The 6,690-nt window shown below is 34.8% G+C and overlaps 1 pseudogene; it reads left to right on the forward strand.

Annotated features, from left to right (window-relative positions):
- Positions 1-682: 682 nt before the first annotated feature.
- Positions 683-3,329, forward strand: LOC106773040 (annotated as a pseudogene).
- The last annotated feature ends 3,361 nt before the right edge of the window (positions 3,330-6,690 follow it).

The following is a 6,690-nucleotide window of genomic DNA, read 5'->3' on the forward strand; positions in this document are numbered from 1 at the left end:
ATGGTTTATACATTCACTCTTTAACAATACATTTCATTTTCATTGCATTGTGTTTTTAAATAGTCATTAGTTTTAGCAATGCTTAAAGATGGAGAATCCATTGATTTAAAATGGCTTTTGGGAAGCAGTTTGCTATCTAACAAAGCTAATTTCTTGACGTAGTTAAAAAAATGAAAAACTCCATGACCCAGTTCCATAAGAAACGTAAACAAAAATTATATAAAGTACCTAACAAACCTGAGGTAAAACTTCCATCAAAATTTTGTGTTAGAATGAAAGAATAAAGAAAGCGAAAAACTATGAATTCTACACAACATCTAAGGTTTTCCTTTAAAATCTTAATTAAATATTGTTTAAGTTTTTCCTTTTCAAAATCTTTTTAATAGTTTTGATAGAATATCATAATTTCTTTAAAATCTTAATTAAACACCAGAAATATTTTAATAAAAAAAAGGTTATTTTAAATTTGTCTTAGAAATCGAAAGTGAATAATTGCAACACTTAAAGTGTCTTCCTAAAAATTTAACGCGCAGATCTCGAAAAATGAAGTATCAGCATACCGAGATGGCTTCAGGAGGAAAAATATAAAACATAAATGGAATTTAGTAAAGGGATATTAGGTGAGTCATAATGCACTTCGACGCTACATATAAAACATATTAATCTTTTACATTATTGCTTTATCTTTCAAGAGTTGACTTCAATTCCTTCGATGGAGTTTGCATCTTCTTCTTTATCATCATCATCATCTTCATCCTTCTTAACATCAGAACCTCATTTCATACACGATGTGTTCATCAACTTTTGGGGGGAAGACATCGGTAGAAAGTTCGTTTCTCATCTCCATTCTGCCCTTTTACAAGCTCAAGTCAAAACTTTGATTAGCCAGGAGAATTTGCAAGAAGAAATGAAGCTGGAAGAGCATATGCGAGGAGTAGGAGGCACTAAGATTACAATAATTGTTTTCTCCAAATCATACGCTGAATCTGCTTGCTGTCTTCGTGAGCTTGAAAAAATCATTGAATGCTACGAAACATTTGGCCAAATAGTTCTGCCCATATTTTACGATATTGACCCAAGGGATGTACGTCATCAGAAGGATGATTTTGGAAAAGCGTTGAAAGAAGCTGCACACAAAAGCTATTCAGGGGAACAACTGGAACATGCGTTATCCAAGTGGAGCCGTGCACTCACCACAGCTTCACGTATCGCTGGTTGGGATCTCAGAAATTTCAGGTAAACAAATGAATCCTTACTAGTTTCTTTGGTTTGAGAGTCAATGAAGCATATGTTAAGGTTATGATTTAATTTTGGTAACACATTATCATTTATCTTGAAGGCATGATGCTGCACTTGTAGACGTAATTGTTAGGTGCGTTAAGACATTACTGGACTACAAAGACTTGTTTATTACCGAATATCCAATTGGATTAGAGTCCCGCATGGAAGATGTGATTAAATGTATTGAAAATCAATCCACCAAAGTGTGTATGATAGGAATATGGGGAATGAGAGGATCAGGTAAAACAACCATAGCCAAAGCCATCTACAATCGAATTTATCGTGAATTCATTGGTAAGAGTTTTATTGAGAATATTCGTTATAAAAGCTTTGTTACTTTGCAAGACAATCTTCTTTCTGATGTCCTAAAATCCAAGTTGGTGGTGGAAAGCCATAGGATGGGAAGAACTATGATCGAGACTAAACTTTCACAAAAAAAGTTGCTCATTGTGCTTGATGGTGTGAATGAGTTTGACCAATTAGAAAACCTATGCGGGAATCGAGAATGGTTCGGTCAAGGAACTGTGATAATCATAACAACTAGAGATGTTAGCATGCTGAACCGATTAAAAGTTAATCATGTGTATAAAATGGATGTTATGAACGAAAATGATTCCCTTGATCTTTTAAGTTGGCATGCCTTTAGTGAAGCAAAACCAAGAAAAGAATTTAATGAACTTGCAAGAAACATAGTTGCTTATTGTGGAGGACTACCACTTGCTCTTCAGTTCCTTGGTTCCTATTTATGTGATAGGACAAAAGAAGTGTGGGAAAGTGTATTGAGAAGATTCCTAAGAATTCCCCAGCTTAAACAACTTCTGAACGTATTAAAAATAAGTTTTGACGGTTTACGTGATAGTGAAAAGGATATATTTCTTGATGTATGTTGTTTCTTTAAAGGCAAAGAAAAAGACTATGTGACAGAGATATTAAATGGCTGTGGACTACATGCTGATATTGGAATAACAGTTCTCATAGAACGTGGTCTCATAAAAGTTGAAAGGAACAACAAACTTCAAATACACTGTTTGTTACAACACATGGGAAAAGAAATTATTCGTCAAGTATGCCCAAAGGAACCGGGGAAAAGGAGTCGATTGTGGTTGCAGGATGACGTAAAAGATGTACTGAAAGAGAAATCTGTAAGAACATTATTTATATCATTTTGAAAGTGTTTTCTTTTTTAGTGTCATGCATGTGTTGTTAACTTGTTAAACTCAACATTAAGTATCAATAATCAACTATTATTTATGGATTTCTCAATTGTTTATCTTTGCTATATTCATCACAGGGAACAAAAGCAATCCAGGGATTGTCCCTGAAACTGCATTCAACAAGCAGAGATTGCTTCAAAGCTCATGCTTTCAAGAAAATGAAGAAATTAAGACTTCTACGACTAGATCATGTACAACTTGTTGGAGATTATAGGCACATTTCTAAAGAACTGAGATGGATTTGCTGGAAAGGATTCCCTTCTAAATATATTCCAAAAAACTTTTATATGGGAAATGTAATTGCAATTGATTTAAGGCATAGTCATCTTCAACTCGTCTGGAAACAACCCCAGGTATTCTTTACGCACTTTTCTTTCAACATCAAGTATCAATTAAGATAGAAATAGTATTATTGGTTCCACTTTTAATTATTGCATTCTTTTTACATTTACTTCCCTGATCTTTTGTAAACTATCTTTGTAGGTTTTAGAGCGGTTAAAATTCCTTAATCTTAGTCACTCCAAATATTTGAAAGAAACACCAGACTTTTCCAGACTACCAAGTCTTGAACAGCTCATTCTAAAAGATTGTCCAAGTTTGCTCAAGGTACACCAATCCATTGGTGATCTCTCCAATATACTAGTAATAAATTTGAAGAATTGCACAAGTCTAAGCTATCTACCAAGAGAGATATATAAGTTGAGATCTTTAAAAACTCTAATTCTATCTGGTTGTTCCAAGCTTGGCCCTATAGATATAGCACAGGTGAAATCCTTGGTAACTATAATTGCTTAAAACACAACTGTTAAACAAGCGCCCTTTGATCAACTGTAAGCTGAAAGAATATCAGATATAAATCCCAACGTGAATTTGAAGGATTGTTGGTAAATATTTGTTGGTAGACTAGTAGCATTTATTTGTTGTTTGACTAAACTTTAGGCCCTAAAATACAAAAAACAATTCGTGCAAAGAAAGGAAATATACAAAAGACCTAAAGAAATATAGTGCAAAAATGAAGGACACATACACTAATGAGTTATCAATGTTCCTTGTTTATGATTCTTTAAAAAGAAAGAGCACAATGTTTCAACGTAGATCAAGATCGCTAGAAGAGACTAGTTAAATGAAAAAAATAAAAAAAAATCCAAATAGAGAAAAAGAATCATATCTACATGAAAGAAAAATTACTTATTAACCTTCATCCATTTGAATAAAGGAAATGCTTTTTTACTACAGTCACACCGTTATTAAAAAAATTTAATTTTTGTATTTGTAAAGGACGAGAGAGATTGAAAGAAAAATAAAAGAAAAATAAGAGATGTAAAATGTGTCGACGTCAAAATAATAAATAACCTTGAATAAATTAAGTGACCGAGGAATAACTTCTTGTCCTTGGTTATCGTGACATTGCACAAGTAATATCTCCCAAAAGACAACAAACCTTTAAAGGATAGGTTTAATATTTTGACAGGACAGACTAAAAAAAGTTGTCTCCACAAACACTGATATGCATACTACTATATTTACAAAATACATGACATCAAACACATATATACATTTAATAAGATGGGTGTTCAAGAGTCAGTACGCCATGAAACAGCAAACAAATGTAAAAAAAACAACTTCAGCCACACTTGCAGAATTCATGTTAGGATATAATAAATATAGCATAAATTAATTAGAATAAATAAATATATATTTCAAAAAAATATTCAAGATATTCAGTATAAGTTAATTAGAGTAAATAAATATATATTCTAAGGAAATATTCAATATAAAATATTTATAATTAAGGATATATGGTAGGATAATATATGCAGAGATATTTATATATAGGGATATTTATATTAAATGCAAATTTATTCTAGGAAAATATTTAGTGAAAGATGGACGGAAAATAATTAGTATAAATAAAGTTAGAGTCTAGGGTTAAGGATATGCTTTTGATTTGTGAGTTATGTAAGAGAGGTTATGCTCTCAGGTGACTGACGGAGGTTATGCTCTCAGTTATTGTTTGCTTTTCTTTGATTCAGTATATTCATTCAATAAAAGAGGTTTATTCAGATATTTTCCATTGCTCCTTCTCTATGAGAGTGTGTGAGGAAGCGTTCTAGTTATGTCCCATACTCAGATACGTAACAATTGGTCTGACCTGTCGGATCCGTCAAGGGCGAGGAAACTGCCTAATCAATAAGAGGGAGAAAGAAATCATGGAGGGAAGAGTGAATGCAATCGAAGGAAGACGGGATGGCATGGAGCTGAAACTAGAAAACATGGAGATGTCCAGGGAGGCGGAATTAGCGACACTCCGCAAAGACATGGTGGCGGAATCAGCGGCACTCCGTAAAGACATGCAACAATTAATGATGATGCTGGAAAAACGAACTCATCAAAATGATGAGAACTCGGATGAAAGCCAGAGCTCGGTCAACGGGAAAAGGGAGAACCTGCACAAGGACGAAGAGGGAGAGAAGATCGGTGGTGGAGGTGGTGGACCGAACGGTGATTGGAAGAAAAGGGTCGAATTGCCAAATTTTGAAGGGGTTGATCCACTAAATTGGATCAATAGGGCTGACAAATTTTTTGAATTACAAGGGGTTGATGAGGAAGAAAAATTGTGCCTAGGCTATATCAGCATTGAGGGTAGCTTTGGGTATTGGTTTAGATTTTGGAGGGGCAAGACCAAAAACCGTACGTGGACAGGGTTGAAGAAGGCGATGGTAAACCGATTTAGAGGAAGAAGTCAGGGGTCAATCTTTGAAAGGTTGGCGTCCAGCAGGCAGACAGGGTCAGTGGAAGATTACATACATGATTTCGAAATCTTGGTAGGACAGACATCTGGAGTAACTGAGGCACAGCTAATGGGATACTTCATGGTAGGGCTACAGGAGGAGATTCGTAAGCAAGTACGACTGCTAGACCCACAGGAGTTGATGACCGCTATGAGGATGACAAGGGACGTAGAGGAGCTCCACGAAGGCGCGAGAACTGGAGACGAAAGTATGATCAAGAATCACTCTAGGGAGAGAACGAACGGTTCGAATACGTGGTTGGAGCCTAGTCGCCCTATATCCAGAACCGAACGGTAACTTTTGTGGAAAGTCGAGCGGTAATCACAGAGAATGTGGGGTCCAGACGAAAGGAAAGAAACCTTAGAAATCTGCTTTATGAGGAGTATGAGAAACGAAGGAAAGAAGGAAGGTTTGGTCCTGCTCACTACTGCCCGGACAGGAGCCTGAGAGGAAAGAAGGAAACGAATGACCACCACCCGAACCTCCAAACCTTAATTGATGAGGAGCCATGAGATCAAGCTCCCCGTTCCCAACCTTGAGGACAAGGTTGTTCTGCAACAAGGTGTATTGTTAGGATATAAGGTGGGAGGATATTCAATATAAATTAATTAGAGTAAATAAATATAGTATAAGTTAATTAGAGTAAATAAATATATATTCCAGAAAAATATTCAATATAAAATATTCAGTATAAGTTAATTAGACTAAATAAATATAGTTAATTAGAGTAAATAAATATATATTCTAGAGAAATATTCAATATAAGATATTTATAATTAAGGATATATGGTAGGATAATATATGGGGAGATATTTATATATAGGAATGTTTATATTAAATGCAAATATATTCTAGGAAAATATTTAGTGAGAGATGGACAGAAAATAATTAGTATAAATAAAGTTAGAGTCTAGAGTTAAGGGTATGTTTTTGATTTGTAAGTTTTGTAAGAGAGGTTATGCTCTAAGGTGATTGACGGAGGTTATGCTCCCAGTTATTGTTTGCTTTTCTTTGATTGAGTATTTTCATTCAATAAAAGAGGTTTATTCAGTTATTTTCCATTGTTCCTTCTCTGTGAGAGTGTGTGAAGAAGCGTTCTAGTTATGTCCCATATTGGGATACGTAACAATTCAACATCCTGCTGCATTGCTGAACAGATAAAACTACCACATGAACTTAATTTCTGACATAATATTTCGTTAGTCTACCTTGTAAGCCCAACCATGCTTGTCCAAGAATGCCTGAACTGCTTCCTTAATGGCCAAGTTTGGCACTAACTGTGATTGATCAAGTGGTTCCCGCGTGATTGGTCGAATTTACCCACCTGTATAAGAAAGTTGAAGGATTGCACATGGGGTTCATTGAAATGGAAAACATTCAATAAGAAGAAACAAGAAAATCAG

Source organism: Vigna radiata, chromosome 9, assembly GCF_000741045.1.
Source record: "Vigna radiata var. radiata cultivar VC1973A chromosome 9, Vradiata_ver6, whole genome shotgun sequence".
Taxonomy (NCBI): Eukaryota; Viridiplantae; Streptophyta; class Magnoliopsida; order Fabales; family Fabaceae; genus Vigna; species Vigna radiata.